This window comes from Notothenia rossii (assembly GCF_949606895.1).
Source record: "Notothenia rossii genome assembly, chromosome: 5".
In the NCBI taxonomy this organism is placed as follows: Eukaryota; Metazoa; Chordata; class Actinopteri; order Perciformes; family Nototheniidae; genus Notothenia; species Notothenia rossii.
Genome location: NC_136903.1, coordinates 51,587,459 through 51,611,379, shown reverse-complemented (window position 1 = coordinate 51,611,379; position 23,921 = coordinate 51,587,459). Strand labels below are relative to the sequence as shown.

The following is a 23,921-nucleotide window of genomic DNA, read 5'->3' as shown; positions in this document are numbered from 1 at the left end:
AGAAATATGGAGTTCGAAAAAGCATGTTGTTTTGCACCTGTGAAATGTTACATACTGAGTGAGATTTAGCATGGTTCATCAGCACCTTCATCCATATTTACTGATACTTTCACATTTAGTACTAACGCTACACAGACCTCAGAGGCTGTTGCTTACAATAAAGTAAGCATTCAGGAATGTAATGCTTATCAGGTCAAAATATGTTATGATGACATTATTTACCTGACTTCAAATCCTTTCTTCTTTTGAACTGGTTATAGGTAGGCTTTATGTGGATCCTAGTTGTAGTTACATAGCTATCTTTCACTGAATCAGTGCTGTTACTGAGATATGTTCCTTTTTAAACACTTAATCATACCAGGAATGATATGCAGCTCATTATGCATTTATTTTGCACACAGATAACAGATCTTTGGATTTTGGACATATGCCTTTTGAAAGCTTAGATATGTTTTGCTGAAATATTCCCACTAGAATAAGAAGACCAGGGACCTCTATCATTATTGAATGATAACGGCTCTAACAAAAGAAAGAAGAGAGAGAGCAGAGGAGTCCTACTGGGAGAAAAATGAAAGTATGAGTCTGGGCTCCATGAGGAGGAGGTGTCAGCCCCAGGTCAGAGTCCAGGAGGAGGTGCATTAGAACAGCACTCCATGATTCATACCTCCTGAGAAACCAGGTGAATGTTTACCGCCCAGCCCTACTGAACATGATCCTCACACAGCTACCACGTGACCCTCAGTCCAGGGAATGTCTTTGAGCTGTGCGAGCACTCTGTACTTCATAATGTTCTGACATCGTCCAAATGCAGCACCTACAGAATATAAAAGTGATGATTCAAGTAATGCTTATTGTCTGCCACTGTGGAGGTAAGCAGCATTGTTTCAGAAGGAAGCTGTTTCTCTTGTGCAGTTTATTTGACTGTTTTTCTTTTGCAAACTTCACTCTCATGTTTCCAGGCTCCTCATCTGACACCACTCGGCAGCTCAGTGTGTTGGTGGGGGCAGATGTGACTCTGGGCTGCCTGTTTGGTAAGCTGTCCAGGCTGGTGGAGTGGAGCACTCTCACCATTGAGTGGAACGTGGTGGATACACATGCAGAGAAGAGCGTAGTGTACACCTTTGAGGATGGAAGAGCGCATGTGAACAGAGAGGGCTCTGAGGTGGACAGAATGCAGCTGCTACAGAGTGATGCTTCTCTGCAGCTCCACAATGTGACTGTGGGAGATGAAGGGCTGTACTCCTGCAGAATCATCACCCCTGTGGTCTACACAGAGACCACCTCACTGGAAGTCCTTGGTATTTACTCTGATCTGTGTCACGCACGCTAGCACAACATGTTCTGCTCCTTGAAACACTGTCACAGATCTCCCTCCAAATGTCTCAGATTGCTCTTATGGAGGCTTTGTGCCAACATAATTACCCATACTGCTTTTTATAGCCAATTGTGAAGTTATAAAGTGTGGGGGGTGGGGTGCTATTGAACTTCGGTACTGGAGTAAATTCACAAGCTACCCTGCAGTATACAAAGTCATTCAAACTAGCTGCACCTTTAACAGCTTTGAGAACACTTTCATGATCAATCATTATAAAACATATAATATATATTATTCTGAAATGGAACAATCTGCACAATCACTACTTTACTTTTAGTACTTTAACTATATTTGATGAGAATACTTTTCTACTTTTACTTGAGTAACATTTGGAATGCAGTACTTTTACTTGTAACAGAGTATTCCGACTCAACTTTTACTCAAGTACAGGATCTGTGTGATGATTCTGTTAAGTTTTGGTTTTGTTGTGTGCTTTTTTTGTGTTTTCTTCTGTCTCCCCCCTCTGTTTTTCACTGCAGGGCTGGTGTGTGACAGGGAGTTGGCTGGCTCCTCCCAGCAGCAGATGAGGCACACCTTTCACTCACCTCTTCAACCTGTTGACATAAAAGCCCGGTCCTCATGCCACTTCCCTGCCAGATCATTCCGTTGTGTTCGACCCTCCTGTGTGTCTCGCCATTCTCCTCGTCCCTGTGATCTCGTCACCTGGATTTTTGTCTCCTGTCCTCTCTGTCTCCATGCCAGCCAGCTTCCTGCCTCCACTGCCGTTACCTGTGCCTTTGCTTAAAATAAACGTTTTGTTTTTGACCATCTTTCTCTCGAAGCCTTTTGCTTTGGGGTCCAATATCTCTAGGCCATAACAATCTGAGTACTTCTCCCACCTCTGCCACCAACTTATTACGTTCTGTTTAATTGATAATATTTTCATTACAATATGTCAGCGTGCTTCAAAGTTTCATCCCAGAAAGGGACGTTTTTTATGTTACATTTTAGGGAGTAAGACCCCACCCAAAAATGACAATGTAATGTTTTTGCTCCCGCCCCCAGCGCGGCCTTCAGTGTTGCTCCCAGAGAAGGCAGCAGTGACGGAGGGGGAGGAGAAGACGATACAGTGTGACATCACAGGTTTCTATCCAGAGAAACTGGCCGTGATGTGGCTAATCCTGAATGGCTCCCGCACTGTGCTCGCAGGGTTAAGCCCCCTGTCCCGTGTCTGCACCGAAATGGCCATTCACAATGCAGATGGCACCTTCAGCATCCGCAGTGGCATCACCATGCACTCGTCAGCAGTGAAGGGTGGAGAGATGAGCCTCCTGTGCCAGGTGGACCACAAGACCTACAGCCGGCCGTACAACACGTCTGTCACACTGACTGTTCAGGGTGCTGCTTTTTCTTCTTTCTGTCATTATGTAGACTCTCATTTAACCTTGTTTCCTACTCAAATACACATTTATGATATGTTATATATACAGTGGGGCAAAAAAGTATTTAGTCAGCCACCAATTGTGCAAGTTCTCCCACTTAAAAAGATGAGAGGCCTGTAATTTTCATCCTAGGTATACCTCAACTATGAGAGATAAAATGAGAAAAAATAATCCAGAAAATCATTTTCTGATTTTTAAATAATTTATTTGCAAATTATGGTGTAAAATAAGTATTTGGTCAATAACAAAAGTTCATCTCAATACTTTGTTATATACCCTTTGTTGGCAATGACAGAGGTCAAACGTTTTCTGTAAGTCTTCACAAGGTTTTCACACACTGTTGCTGGTATTTTGGCCCATTCCTCCATGCAGATCTCCTCTAGAGCAGTGATGTTTTGGCGCTGTCGCTGGGCAACACAGACTTTCAACTCCCTCCAAAGATTTTCTATGGGGTTGAGATCTGGAGACTGGCTAGGCCACTCCAGGACCTTGAAATGCTTCTTACGAAGCCACTCCTTCGTTGCCCGGGCGGTGTGTTTGGGATCATTGTCATGCTGAAAGACCCAGCCACGTTTCATCTTCAATGCCCTTGCTGATGGAAGGAGGTTGTCACTCAAAATCTCATGATACATGGCCCCATTCATTCTTTCCTTTACACGGATCAGTCGTCCTGGTCCCTTTGCAGAAAAACAGCCCCAAAGCATGATGTTTCCACCCCCATGTTTCACAGTAGGTATGGTGTTCTTTGGATGCAACTCAGCATTCTTTCTCCTCCAAACACGTCTAGTTGAGTTTTTACCAAAAAGTTATATTTTGGTTTTCATCTGAGATCTTGCGTGGAGCCCCAGATCGAGGGAGATTATCAGTGGTCTTGTATGTCTTCCATTTTCTAATAATTGCTCCCATAGTTGATTTCTTCACACCAAGCTGCTTACCTATTGCAGATTCAGACTTCCCAGCCTGGTGCAGGTCTACCATTTTTTGTTTCTGGTGTCCTTTGACAGCTCTTTGGTCTTGACCATAGTGGAGTTTGGAGTGTGACTGTTTGAGGTTGTGGACAGGTGTCTTTTATACTGATAACGAGTTCAAACAGTTGCCATTAATACAGTTAACAAGTGGAGGACAGAGGAGGCTCTTAAAGAAGAAGTTAAAGGTCTGTGAGAGCCAGAAATCTTGTTTGTTTGTAGGTGACCAAATACTTATTTTACCGAGGAATTTACCAATTCATTCATTAAAAATCAGACTGTGATTTTCTGGCATTTTTTTTCTCATAGTTGAAGTGTACCTAGGATGAAAATTACAGGCCTCTCTCATCTTTTTAAGTGGGAGAATTTGCATAATTGGTGGCTGACTAAATACTTCCCCCCCCCACTGTATCTCTCCATCCCTTTCCCCTGCAGCTCCACCCCAGCCTGTGTACAGTGATGTCACCGTGATAGCTCTCACCAGTGTCACCAGTCTGCTGCTGGTCAGTGCCGCCATCGGAGGGGCTCTGCTTCTCTACGCCTATCTGTGTAAGGGTATGTCTCAGTATAACCAAAGTGCATTTTTACTCTTTAAACTATTCAACAAGTCTAGCCTGAGTTTGAAGTGAGAGTGTGGATGTGATGATAATAGGTGTTATGGAGATTGTTATAGCACATATTATTTTCACTTCAATAAGGGTTGTCGATGGAGTAGGAACAGAGTGGTGATTTCTGTTTCTTGATTGTTTACATTTTAGTATTGGTCTTTCTTTATAATATCATTATATATTTATTTTTCTGATTCATTATGGGTTGGATCAGTTGGCTCACATGAGTATGGGCGGAACTCTTGGACAATATAATCAGCTGTTGACCTCTGTGAGGTGTGTGTGGAAGAGAGGGTGAAAAGGGTCACTGTTTTTTTTTTGTTGACGACAAATTCTTTATAGCTGGATTAATTGCACCACATGTTTTTGCACTTTATAATTTGTTAATTAAATCAACATTTTGTTGAATGCATTTTTTGATCTCAGCAACTCATTTTTGTTGCATGTCAGACAGAGGCACGGCTGACATCAGCCTCTGAGCGACTTCTGTTGGTTACCTGAAGTCGCTACGGATGGAAGACATTTAAACCCAAATTCATTCCAATGCAAATTTTCCTGAAATATTTCAGTGGTCCAACACACCAGAGGGCATTTACCTTCTGCCTGGATTTAAGTTATTCTCTAGAAAAAAAGACTGGAATTTGCCCACAAAGAAGATGTACTTACATCCTCTTCATCCCTTTTGTCAGAATGTTTTGTTACCTGACAATATTTCTGAGAGAATTCTTGTACTTTTAATTTCATAACCTTCATCTTAAGGCTACTTCGCAGAGTGAGGTTATGTTTAAAACATGTGATAAGCTTATTGAATGTTTACATTTCAAATATAAGGACAAACCAGGATGTACAATACAAGTGGGCATTTCTCATCATAATTCTTCCAAGAACTTAATTTCATTGATGGTGACTGTACAGCCATCAGAATAAAGTGGGGGGAGGGTTTATTGATTGTAGTGGCGTTATTCTCCTCTATAATAAATGATCCAAGTTCGACACACTTTCAGAATGAAAAGAAAACCCTTTATTGTCTTTGTCTTATCTGTGCAACAACAGTCCTATTTCTCTCCTCAGCTCCACCAAGTGTTTCTGAGATCAGCAAACCAAGCATCATTTATGCTCAGGTGCAGACGGACCTCAGATGCACCATCAGAGGAGCTGGACAGCGGGAGCTCAGAGTGAGGTGGTCTACACTCAGTGCAGGCTCAGAGGAGCTGTCAGAGGGGGGCTCTCTGCTGGGCGGGGGGGATCTGAGTGACCAGGCCTGTCTGCTGTCAGACTGTCAACACCACACATCCGTCCTGACCGTGTGTCTGACCGTCTCTGAGGACCGAACCCAGTACCAGTGTGAGGTGCTGTGCAGGGGCCAGAGCATCACCAGAGTGACCACAGTCCGGGTGAAAGGTGAGGAGGTGGAGCGTTCTGTAACAGCAGCAACTAGGGAGCATTTCTACGATATACTTTGATTCAGTATTGTAATCATTTCTAAGTAACTGTATCCCAAACATTACTTTTTATTGGTGACTTTGTTTGTAGCTTCTATGAGCAACTTCTTTCACATTGTTTTCAGTTTGTCATTTGACACATTGTTATATAAAATAATTGATTGACTTGAATTGAAGTCACAGGCTATCATGAAGGAAACGTATACATAAATATGTGCATAATGCAAGAATAAATCAGCGAGACAAGTTCACTTAGTCAAGATCCTTTTAGCAAAAAATTCATAGAAGCACATTTCCTTTAATAAGGATTTGTATAACCTCGTTATATTATTTATCAGAACCAGTGAGATCAATTGTGTAACTGCTTAAGGACCGTTAAGGTCATCCTTTCACCTGTTATCCTTAAACCTCAAAACTAGTTATCTTGGAAACCCTTCACCTCAAAAGCAGAGTCATTGTTCAACAGATGGATAGTTATGTTCTGAGCTTTATTCTCTCCTCCTGTGAATGACACGGCTGCCCCCCCTCTCACCACACTGTCACCCCTGCAGTGGAGCCGTCTTTCCTCCAGATCAACAGCATCCCTCAGATCCCCAAGGTGGAGAGGAGCCTGGTCCTCTGCTGTCGGCTGGAGAACTTCTACCCCCAGGAGGTGGACCTGGAGTGGTCCAGGAACGACGGGGAGCCGGTCTGTGGGGTCACACACTTCGGACCTTTCTCGGACCACACCCGGCTGTACAGCCTGTGGAGTAAGATCCAGCTGCTCATGGCCAGAGAGGACGAGAGGGCCGTCTACAGCTGCCGGGTCTACCACTCCAGCTTCCCTGCTCCGGGGTACAAGGACGCCCTGTACCACATCAACACTCAAGGTAGCTCCACCTAACCTCTTACTGTTGGTTTGAGCAAACCAGCTTCTATTGACTTCCTACAGTGGTGGAAAGCAACTCATTACATTTACTCTAGTACTGTACTTACGTTTTTTAGGTACTTGTACTTCACCTGAGTAATTTCCTTTAATACTACTTTATACTTCTACTCTATGTTGTCATGAGAGAGAGAGAGAGCGAGAGAGAGAGAGAGAGAGAGAGAGAGAGAGAGAGAGAGAGAGCGAGAGAGATTTTGAAAGTTTGTAAGTTTGTACAAAGACATACCAATAAATCTAATGAATTCAGATTAATGTATTACAAAAGAAAAATTCCAAACATTAGAAGAAACTATTAAAGACAACCAAAACCCCCTTGATTTCCCAATGACTTGGGAAGAATTGACCAGACAGACACAATCTCTCCGGCCAAGGAAAGCTTGTGGCCCAGACAGCATTAAAAACGAAATGCTCAGATGCAGCACCCCAGAGATCCAGGGTACGATGTTAAAGCTGTTCAATATCGTATTGCAGTCAGGATGTTTTCCTGACATCTGGTGCAAAGGGCTCATCTCCCCCATTCATAAGAGTGGAGACAAATCAGACCCTAATAACTACCGCGGCATCTGTGTCAGCAGCTGTCTGGGGAAATTATTCTGTAGTATTCTAAATAAAAGAATACAAGATTTCCTTAACCAACAATCCATCTTGAGTAAAAATCAAATTGGCTTCCTTCCAAAACACCGCACCACCAACAATGTATATACCCTTCACACTTTAGTTAACAAACATGTACACCAAACAAAAAAATTGTAAGATATTCACTTGTTTCATTGATTTCAAAAAAGCTTTCGACTCTATTTGGCACGAAGGGCTCTATTATAGACTTCTACATTGTGGTATAGGGGGCAAAATGATCTGGTTAAATCAATGTACAGTTGCAAGAAAAAGTAGGTGAACCCTTTGGAATTACCTGGATTTCTGCATAAATTGGTCACCACGGAGGAAGCCACTGCTATCCAGAAAAAACATTGCTGCACGTTTGAAGTTTGCAAAAGAGCACCTGGATGTTCCACAGCACTACTGGCAAAATATTCTGTGGACAGATGAAACCAAAGTTGAGTTGTTTGGAAGGAACACACAACGCTATGTGTGGAGAAAAAAAGGCACAGCACACCAACATTAAAACCTCATCCCAACTGTGAAGTATGGTGGAGGGAGCATCATGGTTTGGGGCTGCTTTGCTGCTTTGCTGCCTCAGGGCCTGGGCATCATCGACGGAAAAATGAATTCTCAAGTTTATCAAGACATTTTGCTGGAGAGCTTAAGGCCATCTGTCCACCAATTGAAGCTCAACAGAAGATGGGTGATGCAACAGGACAACGACCCAAAGCACAGAAGTAAATCAACAACAGAATGGCTTCAACAGAAGAAAATATGCCTTCTGGAGTGGCCCAGTCAGAGTCCTGACCTCAACCCAATTGAGATGCTGTGGCATGACCTCAAGAGAGCGATTCACACCAGACATCCCAAGAATATTGCTGAACTGAAACAGTTTTGTAAAGAGGAATGGTCCAAAATTCCTCCTGACCGTTGTGCAGGTCTGATACGCAACTATAGGAAACGTTTGGTTGAGGTTATTGCTGCCAAAGGAGGCTCAACCAGTTATTAAATCCAATGGTTCACATACTTTTTCCACCCTGCACTGTGAATGTTTACATGGTGTGTTCAATAAACACATATAATTGTTTGTGTGGTTTTAGCTTAAGCAGACTGTGTTTGTCTATTGTTGTGACTTAGATGAAGATCAGAACACATTTTATGACCAATTTATGCAGAAATCCAGGTAGTTCCAAAGTGTTCATATACTTTTTCTTGCAACTGTATTTAGGGAATAAGTGTGCTGTTAAAATTGGAGACAAACAAACTGAATTCTTCACCCAGAAAAGAGGTGTTCGTCACGGTTGCAATTTAAGTCCCACTTTATTTAATATATATATAAATGAAGTTGCTGTTCAGTTGGATCACTGTGCTGCTCCTGGCCTCTCCCTCCTAGATAGAGAGGTGAAGTGTCTGCTTTATGCCGATGACCTTGTTCTGCTTTCTCCTACTGAACAAGGACTACAACAACAGCTGGACATAGTAGACCAGTAGTGTAAGAACTGGGCCCTGGCAGTCAATATGAAGAAAACTAATGTCATCGTTTTCCAAAAACGCCCCAGATGTCAGGAGAACAAATACCAGTTTACCATAAATAATCATATCATCGAACATAGTATGAGTTATACCTACCTCGTAGGGGTGTAACGGTTCACAAACACTTCGGTTCGGTACGTACCTCGGTTTTTAGGTCACGGTTCGGTTCGGTACGTTTTCGGTACAGCAGAAAAATTTATCACAAAACATAAAATATTTTTTGGTTTAATTAATTATTATTAAACTGTGAATAATGTATTCACTCAAATAAATACAAAATATAATAAAATAAACATCAAGGTGCAGCATTTCGATGAACTGAAATAATCTGTATTTTAACTTTACTGTACTAGTACTCACAAAACATAAACTATTAGTTTTGGGTTTTTTATTATTATTAAACTGTGAATATTCACTCAAATAAATACAAAATATAATAAAATAAACATTAAGGTGCAGCATTTCGATGAACTGAAATAATCTGTTTTTGAACTTTACTGTACTAGTACCTAAGCAGCCAGTTTGACATTATGACTTGCTTGTCATTGTATTTTCATGTTTTTTTTAAAAAGAAAAATTAACTTGTCCACATTGCTTGCCGAAAGGGCAGATCTGCTGGCACTAACAATGTCTCCTGCTGTGGAGAACACCCTCTCACTAGGGACAGAGGTAGCAGATACAGCCGGGTAGCGCTTTGCTAACATGGCAACATAAGGATATTTGGCGTTTGTAATAGCTTTGGCTCGGTCTGAACTTTTTTCGAGTGGTGGAGGCTTAAATGCTAGCGGGAGTTGGGTTTGCACTTTAGTCTTTTTTCTTTTGGTACCGGTGATATTCACGTTCGGATGATGCCTTTTCAAATGAGTGTGCAAGTTTGATGTATTGCCAGCCGCGTAACCAATTTTAGTTGAGCAATGCCGACAAACAGCTTTGGTTCGGTCCACCTGTCTTTGTCCGTCATCCTTGTACGTAACTGCGAAACCAAAATGTTCCCAAACCGGAGACTTCATTGATGCTGGAGGATTTTCGAGCTCAACTTTATCTGCGTTCGCCATTTCGACAGTTCCTCAAATTACTGACTACATTTGAACGCATCCCTGTGACCAGGGGCCTCATTTATAAAGGGATATACGCTCAAAAAATGGCGTACGGCAGTTTCTACGCAATGTTTGCGATTTATAAAATACTAACTTGACGGGAAAACGTGCGGTCCTCCACGTAAACTCTAACCCATGCGTACGCACTAAGCACAAAAACGGGAGAGACGAGAAACTGCGACACCGTTGGCAGAAGGAAGAATGGAGAGAAATATGTGGAAATAATACCATAAATAAAATGTTACCTCATTTATCATATATGAAGAATTCATTTTCAAACATTGATTAAAGCCAATCTTAAAATTATTTAACAAACGCCTGTTTGAGACTCCTCAGTGCACACAAAAATATAACTGGGAGAAATAAATAAATACGGATATGTTATTTAAAACCACCTCGAATATGTTGTGTTAATGTTATGAAATGTTTTCTCATAAATGATGCGGTAAGCAGGAGGACAGAATTCCGTCTAAACTGATGCCGTTTTGCATTTCTATAGGTTGTAGATACGAGCATGGTTTTATATATGTTTAATACATGTTTAATCGTGTTTTATGCCGTTTGCCAAGACTTGATAAGTCGCTCGTAAAACACAGGAGGTATGGAAACTAAGAGCACCATATGTGGTAAATTGTACAGCTAATACAACAGAACACATTAGTTGTATTTCCTTTAACTGGTGGATATAGAGTTGCTGCGGAGGGGGGGGGGGGGGGGTTGAGATGCACAGGCTGCAGTGGAGACGCTGCGCACAGCTGATCGACAGCTGGGACACAAACCACCAAATACAAAAAACATAATTCAGATCCAGTCGTCATGACTCCACTCCGGAGGGATTCCCCGATCATTTCTTACAGTTTTTCATCACGGGGGGGGTCTCCTGTCCCCGGTACAAACACACTGCCTGAGGAAGGCTATGTGTATTTTTTTGTCATTATAACCTTTTTCGGACCACTTATTTATTTATTTTGGTGACGATCCGACCTCCATGCTGCTACTCTGGTTCAAACTGCATCCACCAAACAATATGATTTATCTCGACCTCCCCAAAATAACCAAAATCTGACATGGTGTGAGATGTTTTTTTTAGCTGTTCTGTTGTCATTTCCTGCGATCTTCTTCATGCAGTCAGTCAAAATGAATGAATGAAAAGGCGTTTCTTTGACTATTTATAGGCAAATAAGCTCTCATAGTATGCCTCTCGTCCAATTAAATGACTTGGTCGCTCTATGACGCGTTGAACCCAATGTGGGCAAATTACTCTGAATGCTGCGATGCAGCACCTGAGATTACTTCCAAAAAGTTGTTCACGTTCTCAATTTTGTACTTTTTACATTATATTAGTTCGGTACACTTCGGTACACACGTGTACCGAACCGAAGGGCCCGTACCGAAATTATTCGGTACGGGTACGTGTACCGTTACACCCCTACTACCTCGGTTTAACCATAACAGCATCAGGAAGTTTCAACATGGCAGTGAATGCACTCAAAGAAAAAGCCAGAAGAGCTCTAAATGCAATTAAGAGAACATTTTATAATGTCCAAATTCCAATTAAAATCTGGCTCAAAATATTTGATAGTGTGATCCAGCCCATTGCGCTGTACGGTAGTGAAGTATGGGGTCCACTCAGTCACCAGAGTTATACCCGCTGGTACAAACATCCAACAGAGTCTTTACATGCAAAATTCTGCAGATACATTTGACGTGTTCAGAGAAAAACACCAACAAATGCATGTAGAGCAGAATTAGGCAGATACCCACTGATCATTAACACTCAAAAGAGAGCACTGACATTCTTTAACCCCCTTAGATCCAGCCCCCGAGACACCCTCCACTCCAAAGCCCTCCAAAGCCAAGAGCTAAACCCAGGAAAGAGTCCCCTATGTCAGCTGGTGCTGAGGCTAGCTGCCCCCTCTCAGAGCCACTCTGACCAGTCTCTCAACAACACTGCTCTCCAAACACCAATCACAGTCAAACACATTATAACACAATGTAAACACAACTATTTACAACATTGGGAAGAAGAAACTAAAAGCCAAAGTAGATTAGAATGTTACCTGGCTCTAAACAGAGATTATGAGCTGGCAGAATATCTCTCTACTGTCAGAGATAGAAAGCAGAGACAGATCCTAACCAAGTACAGGCTCAGTGACCACAAACTGGCAATCGAAACAGGAAGACTCAAAAGATCCTGGCAACCAAAAGAGAAAAGAATATGTGGTCACTGTACGACAGGTGAGACTGAGACAGAGATGCACTTCCTCCTGAAGTGCCAAACATTCAACGAAGTAAGGAGCATTTATTGGAACAAGTTGAACTCTGTATTCCCAGGTTTCAAGGAGGTTAATGACCTCTCAAGACTGAGAGTACTCCTAGGAGAAGGAGACAAGGCACACCTTGCTGCCCAATATGTATACACATGCCACAACCTGAGGGACAGTGAATGAGACACACACACACACACACACACACACACACACACACACACACACACACACACACACACACACACACACACACACACACACACACACACACACACACACACACACACACACACACACACACACACACACACACACACACACACACACACACACACACGTGTGTTGAAATGTAATTGCATCACTGTATATATATATATCCTCAATAATATGTAAACATTTGAAATGTATGTTAATGTTGTTAATTATTTTGTATTGTGATGCTTTGGCAACATTGTTTAATTTAACTTTCATGCCAATAAAGCCCCTTTGAATTGAGAGAGAGAGAGAGTCTATGCAGGGCCAAATGAAAGCTAACAAAATGAAAATGTATGATATTCAAATGAGTGTGGAAACGTATCCATGCTAAAAGAGAAACCCCCCCCTGTGCACAGGGACTCCTCCTGACGTGATGTTCATCGACTGCGAGCCGCCGTGTCCCCTGCTGGGGGGGGACTGCTGTCTGCAGCTGTGCCTCAAACACTTCTGTCCTGAGGACGTGTCAGTGACCTGGACTAAAGATGGAGAGGAGGTTCCCTCTTTCAACACCCCCCCGAGCCTCAACATCAACGGCCTCTACTCCATGTACACTCTCCTCAAACTCACCCCCACCAAGCAGGACCGGGGCTCCAGGTTCAGGTGCCGGGTGGAGCACAGCGCCCAGCAGGAGCCGGAGGAGAGGCTCTTCACCCTGCCGCTCACACACAGCCTGCTGAGCATCCAGCCTGCAGACCCCTGACCCTGCAGGCTGTGTGCACTCTACATTTGATTTATGAGAGTGGGGATGCTCTCAGTAGAGAGGTTTATTGTCGGGGGTCACAGGTTCCGAAAGGATGCACTATGAATAGACAATACAAATAGTGCACGCTGTGGGATAAATATGTCCCTGATACCTCTGATCTGATGCGCACATTTTATTCATGGGTCCATCATTTCTTATAATCTGTATATCCTGGAAAGTTTCAGAAAATACTTCATATATTATTCATATAATGATTGATACTAATTATAAATTAAGCCGGTGCTAGCAAAGTTCATATCTCTGCATGGTGTGCTGGGAAACTGAAAGAAACGCAAACACTGGAACTCTTTGTAATAATATAACATTTGAAATAAAAAAGACAGACCCAGAAAAGAATGTGTTACACATGATTAGGGATGGGTATCGTTAGGATTTTATCGATACCGGTACCGGTACCGGTACTGCTTATCGGTATCGGTATTTTTCGATACTCTTATCGATACTTTTCAATAATTTGGTGCTCAAAATTATAGACATGAATACAAGATGTGAAGATTAAACAGTAATTGTATTGTAATTTTCTTGCAGAAATAACTGTATAACTTTTACATTAGCTTCTCAGAAGCAGACACAAATAAATAAAATAACTTAAAGGGGCCTGGCTCGCCCTATCATGCTTTTTGGGGTTTTCCCTCAGACAGAGGATGAAAAGAGGCATTTATTTTTACATTTTTTAACATTTGTAAATCATTTACATCTTCATCCAGACATTTCAAACTGACAACCTAGCTCCACAAGAGATCCTTAAAACATTGTCCTACAGTGACATCATGCAAAACTGTGATATGAAGAAATTGGTCAAAAGGCTAAGATGGCAAAAAGATAAAGGCGAGTACGTATATTATTCTGGATTGTACTTTTAAATCATCTCAAAATAAATGATGTGCTGAACTGAAACACGTCAAAATGTGTCTGAAGGTTTAAACATAGAACAAAGTATTTGAGCTTAAAATATGTCAATTCCTAGTAAACTACCAACAATTGCTGAACCATACATTGAAACGTTGACCTTTAACAACATTTAAATGCAGTTTTCCAATTCACAATGACATCTGTAAGTTTAACTGGTTTATAAAGCATTCAATGAAAGGCCAAATTATTATAGGTGTAGGAGCTCACATTAATACACTGTCAGTGTTAATAAACTAAAAAAAGACAAGGCGATGTGCCTGCAAGACTGCACTCAGGTAAATAAAACACATTACCCGTGTTCAGCAGCTAACCTGCCTGCGAGCCTTCGCTCAGGTCACATTTACACACGGCGCGGCTGAAGCCCGCTAGCACTATTAGCACGAGCAGTATCGCTAGCACCGTTTTAGATTCAATGAGTGTCTCGTTTGCAAATGCTTCATTAAAGGCCATGTAATGCATCTAACACAGGTGTTTTTTAACATGTAGTTTAGATATCACCAGAATAAAAATAAATAAAAATGTTTAAAGTTTGGTCATAATTAAATGACATATACGTTAAAAACCGATGTTGGTTCCGAAGTTTGCCGAGTACGCCCCCGATCACTCCCGAACGAGCGGTGACGTCACACGTGGCAAACATTGCCATTTGATCAAATCAGTCCAAATGGCAAGCAACGCGACAACTTCAGACAGCGACAGCGAGAGCGATCATTCAAGCTCAGATTCGGTGGGTTATCTGGATTCAGTTACAGAAGTAGAGAGTGAACCTAGCCTTTCACTTCAAGGCATCTTGCCTTATCAGTACGAGCCTCCTGCCCGGCAATCGAAATACGAGGCAGAAACTTGTGAAAGAGAAGCGGATTCCGCAGCCGGCGAGACTCGAGTCGGCAATACTGAATGGTAAATTCTGTTTTATTTAATTTGACCTGCACTAAATGTCGATCTTAATTTGTCATCTGTTCCTCACACGTCCGGCAGATATTGTTTTTTTTTTTTAATGTTATGTACAATATTCAGGTGTACATGTCAATGCTGTGAAAGCATGCCCACTGCAGATGAATGTGTATGCTGCAGAGAGATCTGGCAGGTGATGGAACAAATAGACAGTTTGCAACCTACTGACCAGATAGCAGAGTCCTGCATCGGGTCAGGTATCCGCGGGTACCCGACGGGTGACCCGCAAAAAAGGTGATTTGCGGGTGGTATTTTTTCAAACGCTTTTTTCCGGGTTCGCTTCTGGGTAAAACAAAGATGATGCGGGTCCGGTTGCGGGTGTTGCATAATAAATATATTTAAACAATAATATTTTAGTTTAATGTTTAAATCCTCAGACCTCTCCTCCGCGGGACCGAGCATAATCATAACCTCTGCAGCGCATCTATCTGCTGCTGAGCGCACCACATTCTGAATGGCTGAGGTGAAGCTCTCTAGCGGAAAATACACCATTTTCAATAACTCTTCTTCAAAAGCGAAATCCAACGTCTGGGAGGCTTTTGGTGTCAACCTAGATGGAGAAAATAAACAACATCCCAGGCTTTTTGAGCCAAATATGCAACTGCGTGTGTTAATAATTGCACGTTGTCACTGCTTATATATATGCGGGTTCGGGTCGGGTTGCGGATCTTGTGCCGGCGGGTCGGGTCGGGTTGCGGAACTAATTGGCAATATGTGCGGGTAGCGGGGCGGGTTCGGTACTGCACGTCACGGGTGCGGGGCGGGAGCGGGTCTTGAAAATCAGACCCGTGCAGGACTCTGCCAGATAGAAGACACCGACGAGAAACCAAGGTGCATTATTAGCCACCCAGGCTTTAGAGAAGGCTGTCTCAGTGTTTGGACACTGAAAATAGCGTATCTTCAATACAAACAACAACACAGAGCAGTTGATGGCCCACTACACCAGTAAGTAAATATTGATTGACCCAACTGCCTATTGCAGCTTTGCTTTCATATAATACTTTTAGTCGCTACAGATATCGTACACTTTTAAAGATACCATTAAACTCTTTCAAGAAGTCAAAAACAGCTTGGCTTTTATTTTTTCTGTGTAGCCTATGCAAGTTCAATGTATGCTTGGGAAAAGAAACAACTACACATGTGAGGAAATATATAAGAGGTCTATGATTCTGTCAAGCAGTCATGTATAACCTCATATTTATTTTGTACAAGTAAAATACAAATATCATGTTATAAGCCAATTTGTAACCATTGCTACATAATAGTACTACATAACATTTTATTTTTCTCCAAATATATTTATAATCTGTATACTTTTTTTTCATTAGGAAGTATCGATATACAGCTTATCGACAGTTTGTACGTTGGTGCTGGGGTGTACTCGGCCCAAAAATCAGAGTCCCGCTGCCTGCATGTGCTGTAACCGAGATACGGAAGATTTACCCTGAACCGGGAGGCCGCTATCGGGGATTTCAATGGCCAAATCTGTAATTTGACATAAGTCATGCAGCTGAACTGGTTAAAATGGTTTCGCATGATGTAAATAATTTACAAAGTACATCATTTACAATATTATTTTTCCAAAGAAACATGTAAATATAACAACATTTTCCAAATCACAAGTTTGTAAGATTGTATTAATTTACTGTTTGATAAATAAAAAAGGGTTCTTTTGTTAATTTTTCACTTGTATCATTTGATCTTTATTGCAGTGTACATTAGTCTATTTTGGTATGTGCGAGCCCACAAATAATTAAAAGTGGTAAAAATAATAAAGATATTCAGACGTAATTCATTTTTGGCATTACTTATTTCACTTCAACTTTTATATATTTCAGTCAAGTTCACTGTACTTTGGTGACATTTAGCTCAAGCTGGCATAACACCTGTAGTAACTTAATTCTGACCCGAGTTTTGTGCACAATCTTCCAGCACCCATGATCAATGTTTATAGCAACCAGGAAACATTCACAGCTCACAACTACACATCGCTTCCCCATCATGAATTGTTAGATAAAAAAAGTTTAGCGAGGTCCGGTTACACATATGTTGAGCGAAAATAGCGGAAGGATACAAAACAAACAATCTAGACGAGGCTGGTGTTTGCCACGTGTGACGTCACACAGCTGGGTTAATGGCTGGCAAGCTTTTCGCTACCGGAGCGGAATAACACGGGAAAGTGGCACACATTTCATGTTATTTGGGGGGTATTTATGGAAAGAATCATTGAGGTTGATATGTCAAATGAAACAGTGGAAAGTGATGAAGCGATTTATTAACACAGAATAACATTTATTTTGGACATTACATGGACTTTAAGTTGCTTGTGTTACCCCCTTTACACGCAACTAATTGAGTACATAGATTGCACCTTGCACTAAGGCCACTATATTTTTTAAAAGTGCACCCAGACCTTCGATCGCTTCGCTCTGTCCGCCATGCCTGCGGGAGTCTCACAACAATAATAAGAGTGCTGTTGAGAGAAATGAAGAGTGGTGTGCAAGCTATTCAGTATTTATCACATTTATTTAATGTATTTATTTGTTATTTTTTGTTTTGTAGAATTAATTAATGTACAGCCATATTATTTAAGTTAAGTTGTGTTCCAGCTAAAATGCTTTTATTTTGAAGGTGATGGGTCAATTTGGGCACACAGCTGGGTTTATTTAAGTCAATCAGGGCACAGTAGCAGTCGGAGGGCACCGGGAAGGTCTATGTTTTTTTTTACCAGTATCAGGGCTGAGTTCAGCAAACATTTAAACACCTTTTGCTGTATTGTTCTTGCCAAGGTGAAGCTAATAAATACCACAAAAACGTCGATGCCTTGTCTGGACAATGGACTCATTACCAACTCATGATCTGCGTAAGATCCACTATACCTGGTGCCTCAATGGCCTTTTGAAGTTGTATTGTTGTTGACAAATAGCCACTACAAGTGGCATTTACAGTGGCCAATCAGAGGGGTCTCAAACCGGATACATCACACGGGATGAGGGTTCCCAACCAACCAGAATGGTTTAAAGTTAAACTAAGGCAGTAGACGTAACATACCGATAGCAGCACCGTTTGTCCAGCGGCTTAAAGAGCATCTTGCAGTTTTTTTTCTTTCTACATTTATGCTTAAACTTGCTTGAAAATTACAATTAAAAAAGTGAATGTAGGATTTGATATGTTTTACGAGACATAAGGGCAGGAATACAGAGGGAAAGGAGCAATTTTGAGCTCTGCTCTTAAAAACGGCTTTTTTTTAAGGTCATACGTCAAACGCGTCATATTACATCACAAAGGGTAAACATCTCCGCTCTCTGACCGCGGGTATAGTTAGTAGTTGAGTTGAGCGGTTGTGTTTTAGTGAGCTGGTATTTTTCGGTAGTTTTACATTATATTTCACCATTTGTAATCATGGTGCAGTATTGTGTTTGTGCAGGTTGCACAAATACCAGCCTGTCAGGACATCGAGTCCACAGTAAAAAGGACCGGAGCTAGCGTTCGTTCCTGGGTGCGTTGTGCATCCACCTCCCTGCAGCACATACTCTCCACAGCTTTATCAGGAAACCGTATTACATCTCTCCCCCCCCCCCACTTCGCTGCTCTCTCTCTCTCTCCCCTCCGGTACACGGCACCGTAAGACATAGTGTGGAGTTGCATTAGGTAACGTTTCCCCCTGTCTGTGTTGTTTGTGTGTGCGTGGTGGCTGTCAATCCTGGCTCCCAGCTCAACCTCCACTCACCTGCTGCAATCCGCTGTGCACCCTCCCCGACTACACACCTGCTTTCCATCAAGCTATTTACAACGGCATATCAACGGAGGCTCCACAACCTTTCTCCGCCAGATCGTCAAGTATCAGCCGTATCTCGCGTCTCCCCTCCGGTACACAGCACCGTAGTGTGGGGTTGCATTAGGTAATGCGAGATACGGCTGATACTTGCGCATTGGTTTCTGTTATGGATCAGTATCAATAGTCCTGCCAGTAACGTTACTATATTATCAATGCTACTTTAGTTATAGCCTGATATATGATAGCTAACTTCACAATGTTGTGTTGTGACGTTAGCTAACATTCTGTAGCTAACGTCGGTCACTCACCAAGATAGCTGCCCAGTTCTCCACTGGTTCTCCTCACACCACAGCTCAATTTCTCTCCGATGGCCGTTATTTCTTCTAATCCTTGGCTGCTCCTGGTCTCTTGGACGCCTAGCAGGCTCATAATTATAAGGTTGTGGTCCGTCATATGCATTCGAATATCCATGTTCAACTTCTTCCGTGTCTTCTGTGTCGAAACTAACATTGGGATCCATGTTTATTAATACGTTACACCGGCCGCTCTCCCCCTTGTTTCCCCCATGTTACGTCACACACGGGAGGTCACGTGCCGAGGCTTTTTTATGCTGAAGTGAACATTTCTTACAAAAACGACGCCAGATGTCACTGTAGTGTATATTTGTGTATATTTTTTGGAAAATCTAGTGTATTCATCATTTTCCTACACATTTATTCACAGGTGTCTTTAACCTGGAAGTTGCTATTTAACGGTATACCGATACCGTCCAATCAGGTACCGGTATTGACTTAGTACTGGTTCTCGGTACCCATCCCTACAAATGATTGTGGGGGATTTATTGATTAGAAAAAAATATATTTGTTAGATATTGGCTTTATATTCAGCAGTTTATTTCTGCTCAGTATGCATTCTGATGAGTTATCCTACCCCCCAAGGAACTTTCAAATGTTATTTAATATCTAAAGATGCAATGTGAGGGCAAATTAAATCCCTCAAAGTTACTAAACAACATCACACACTAATGTTAAGCTCCAACATTCAGCGAGAAAACATTGAATAAATAGTATTAAATCATTTGATTGTACTATTTAGCAAACACTTTTGTTTCCCTGTCAGAAAAGCTCCCCTGTGATTGGCTCTCCTGAGGAGCTCTAAAGGTGACAGGTGGGAAAGAGAACAATGAATCTTGTATCATTTCAGTCAGACAACTCACGTGTTTCTTTAACATGTTTATTAGAAGCAGCATATAGTTGAGTTTGTCATCTAGGCTCGGGCCTGATCACTCCAGATATACATAGCACGACGAGTGATGATTAAATAACTAACCCCCCTAGCCCAAGGCCGGATTAGTACCTCCAGGGGCCCAAGGAGTTTTATTAATTACAAACATTGAGAGTTACAAAAGTAAAATATCTAGTGAAATGGTGTGATTGCTCAACTAAGTGATCAGTATATGTGATGTAAGAGTGTGTGTGTGTGTGTGTGTGTGTGTGTGTGTGTGTGTGTGTGTGTGTGTGTGTGTGTGTGTGTGTGTGTGTGCGTGCGTGTATGAGAGAGTGAGTGTGAGAGAGAGTGAGTGTGAGAGAGAGAGAGTGAGAGAGAGAGAGAGAGAGAGAGAGAGAGAGAGAGAGAGAGAGAGAGAGAGACTCTTACCTTTTAGAAGTGTTTCTTCCTTGCCTTTCTCTTTGAAAAGTCTTTGATTAGGTCATCAAAATCCAGATCCCTCACAAGATCAGACTGGATGGCCATCAAAGAAAGTCTTTTCAGAGCCATGGTTGTCCTAAATTCATTTTTGATGCGTTTAAGCTGTGAAAAGGACCTCTCACCCTCGCAGTTGGTTACAGGCAGTGTGAGAAAAATCCTGACAAAAGCCCTAAACTGGATCAGCTCATCTCCTAATGACTTATCCAAGTCAGTAGGATATGACGAGGAGAGAATATTGGCCCGTCTGCGGAGATCAGTGTCATCACAGCACATGTCAAATAGGACTCCAAAGTGATCATTTATGTCTTTGTATGCATCCAGGCGTTTGCTCAGTCCTGAGAGCAACCTGTCAATAATTACATTGAATGTCTCAACATGGAATTTTTTATTGCCAGTCAGTACAACCTCATGCTCCACCAACACCGTGAGTCTCGTGCTGGTATGTCTGTGTCACGCCGGTGACGGCCCGGTGTTCCGGATTAACTTGTTTCCCGATCAACTTGTTTCCCGATCAACTCGTTTCAGTGGGGTGCGTGGCTTTCGACTGAAATACACATTTCGATCGCTTTCTTCTGTCGTTTACATACATCTTTTGGTATATTTGGCTTCTTAGGAACACGATGATGCACATCCAGTACCAATGTGTGAGGTTGTGATTACGATGGCGATATCCGGACGCGAACAGCGAGGACTACAACTAAACAAACGAGTTGCTCGAATAAATCATTTAAACCGGCTATTGTTGCCAGACTTATTACGGAATATCGTTGTTAATGTCCAAGTCCATCTGTGTATACCTTCAGACAGCCTCCAAGTGAAGCACACGGTGTTAATCACAGTTTGAAAGCAGCGTGGAGAAGTCTTCATCTGTGTTAAACTGTGATCCTCCCAGGGAACTGGGACCTGCCCACGTTAAAATGTGACCCGCCCAGGTTAAATTGTGTTACGATTTCTGTGGCGATCTACCAGCGATCATGTTTAATATGAAAGACTACCCACACATGTATCCCTTATAAAAACGGTATTGTGCAGCACTCATCCAGATAAGATGTGACTGTTACCTCGTTTTGCAAAGATAGCAGCAGAAATGTCACATTGAATATATATTATTATAGAGATAGATAGAGGCAAAATATTATATTGCACAGCATAATGTTGCATGGCAAATATCACGAAACACATGGCCGGATTTGCATATTGGAAGTTAATGTTTGCACTAGAACACATTTATATGTAAAATTAACACTTATCACAACATAATGTGGGCTCGCAGGCTGATAAACTAGGATATCTGATCTCTGTGGGTCTTAATGAGGCTTGATACAGACCTCAGTCAGTATACTATTTCTAAGCAAATCAAATGCCTACTATAATATGTATATTATATGGCTTAAAGTGTACATACATTCGCTCACATTATAAATGATGGTCGGGTTGCATTTTTCTAGAACTTGTTGACGATGTTAATGTAACAAATTGAGCTGTGGTGATTTGTTAGGACGTGATGATTCGTGGCGCACTCATAACGCGCAGGGCATGATTGATTTTTACTGTTGGGACTCGGGTTTGAGTCCAGCATGAACTTTTTTGTTATTTTCATGTCGATGCACATTGAATATTATGTTTGAATAGAGGATTCGTAATATTGTTTGCCGACACCAACATTCATGACCAAGCAGCATTTTAAAATCTAAATATCCCCAATGACATTTCTGCTGCTATCTTTGCAAAACGAGGTAACAGTCACATGTTATCTGGAATACCGTTTTTATAAGGGATACATGTGTGGGTAGTCTTTCATATTAAACATGATCGCTGGTAGATAGCCACAGAAATCGTAACACAATTTAACCTGGGCGGGTCACATTTTAACGTGGGCGGGTCCCAGTTCCCTGGGAGGATCACAGTTTAACACAGATGAAGACTTCTCCACGCTGCTTTCAAACTGTGAGTAAACACCGTGTGCTTCACTTGGAGGCTGTCTGAAGGTATACACAGATGGACTTGGACATTAACAACGATATTCCGTAATAAGTCTGGCAACAATAGCCGGTTTAAATGATTTATTCGAGCAACTCGTTTGTCTTGTTGTAGTCCTTGCTGTTCGCGTCCGGATATCGCCATCGTAATCACAACCTCACACACTGGTACTGGATGTGCATCAACGTGTTCCTAAGAAGCCAAATATACCAAAAGATGTATGTAAACGACAGAAGAAAGCGATCGAAATGTGTATTTCAGTCGAAAGCCACACACCCCACTGAAACGAGTTGATCGGGAAACAAGTTGATCGGGAAACAAGTTAATCCGGAACACCGGGCAGATGTCTCAAAGTCCGAAAATGTCCCAGTGATGCAACGTAAGTGCGCAGCGATTCCAAAAGTCGCACAGCGGTCATTAGTTCAATGTCTTTCTTTTGCAAGCCAGTGCTCGTAAAGTTGAATTGGTGCAGTACAGTGTCCCAAAATATTGTCAGCAGAGAAGTCTCTAGTTTCCCAAGTTTGCCACACAGCGCAGAGGCCTCTCGCCGTGTGTCCTGACGCTCTTCGTCATCAGCGCCAACATTTGTAAAGCCCCTCTTATTGCAGTGTAATTCTTGTGGAGTGTCCTCTGCAGCTCCATTTTGTACAGGAGAGATTTTAGCGTCAGTGTGACGTTTTCAGTGAACACTTTATTCCATCGGTGGGTAGAAGCAGAGCAAAAAGCATAAACTGCTTGAAGTATATAAAAAAAACTGGCTTGCTTCACAACAACTATTTTCAACACAGTTGACACCAACCAAATTCAAGGAGTGTGCTGCGCACGGAATGTAATGTATGAGTGGGTTGCTTTTCTTGAGATGAGCTTGCAGCCGATTATATTTTCCTGACATGTTGGATGCGTTGTCATAAGCCTGGCCACGGCAGTTTGAGAGATCCAGCCCAATATCAATGACCATCTTCATCACACAGTCAGCCATACTTGACCCAATGTGACTGTGAATGGGTTCAAATCCAATAAATCTCTCAATAACTTTTCCTTTCTCACTTACAAATCGGAAAACAAAAGTTAATTGGTCGACGTGAGACATGTCAGGTGTAGAATCTACGATGACGGAGAAATACTTTGCTTGCTGTAGTTCTGTTGCTATTGCTTCCTTTGTTCTGTCACCCATCAAACCAATAAACTCCTCACAGATAGTTGATGACAAGTATGAAGTCCTACCACGTCCCTTCTGGCCAAACTTCTGCAAATTATGCTTTAAAAATGGATCAAACTGCGCGAGCAGCTCCAGGATTCCAAGGTAGTTCCCGTTATGTGCAAATCCTAAAAGTTCGTAATTTCCCCGGAAAGGAAGCCCCCTCTCACTCAATAA

At 42.0% G+C, this 23,921-nt stretch overlaps 1 gene segment (V, D, J or C); it reads left to right on the top strand.

Moving 5' to 3' along the window:
* The first annotated feature begins 104 nt into the window (after positions 1-104).
* On the top strand, positions 105-16,872 carry LOC307039462 (immunoglobulin heavy constant gamma 4-like). The segment is given in 7 exons: positions 105-679; positions 960-1,298; positions 2,381-2,713; positions 4,158-4,277; positions 5,402-5,731; positions 6,324-6,641; positions 12,809-16,872.
* Positions 16,873-23,921: the final 7,049 nt, after the last annotated feature.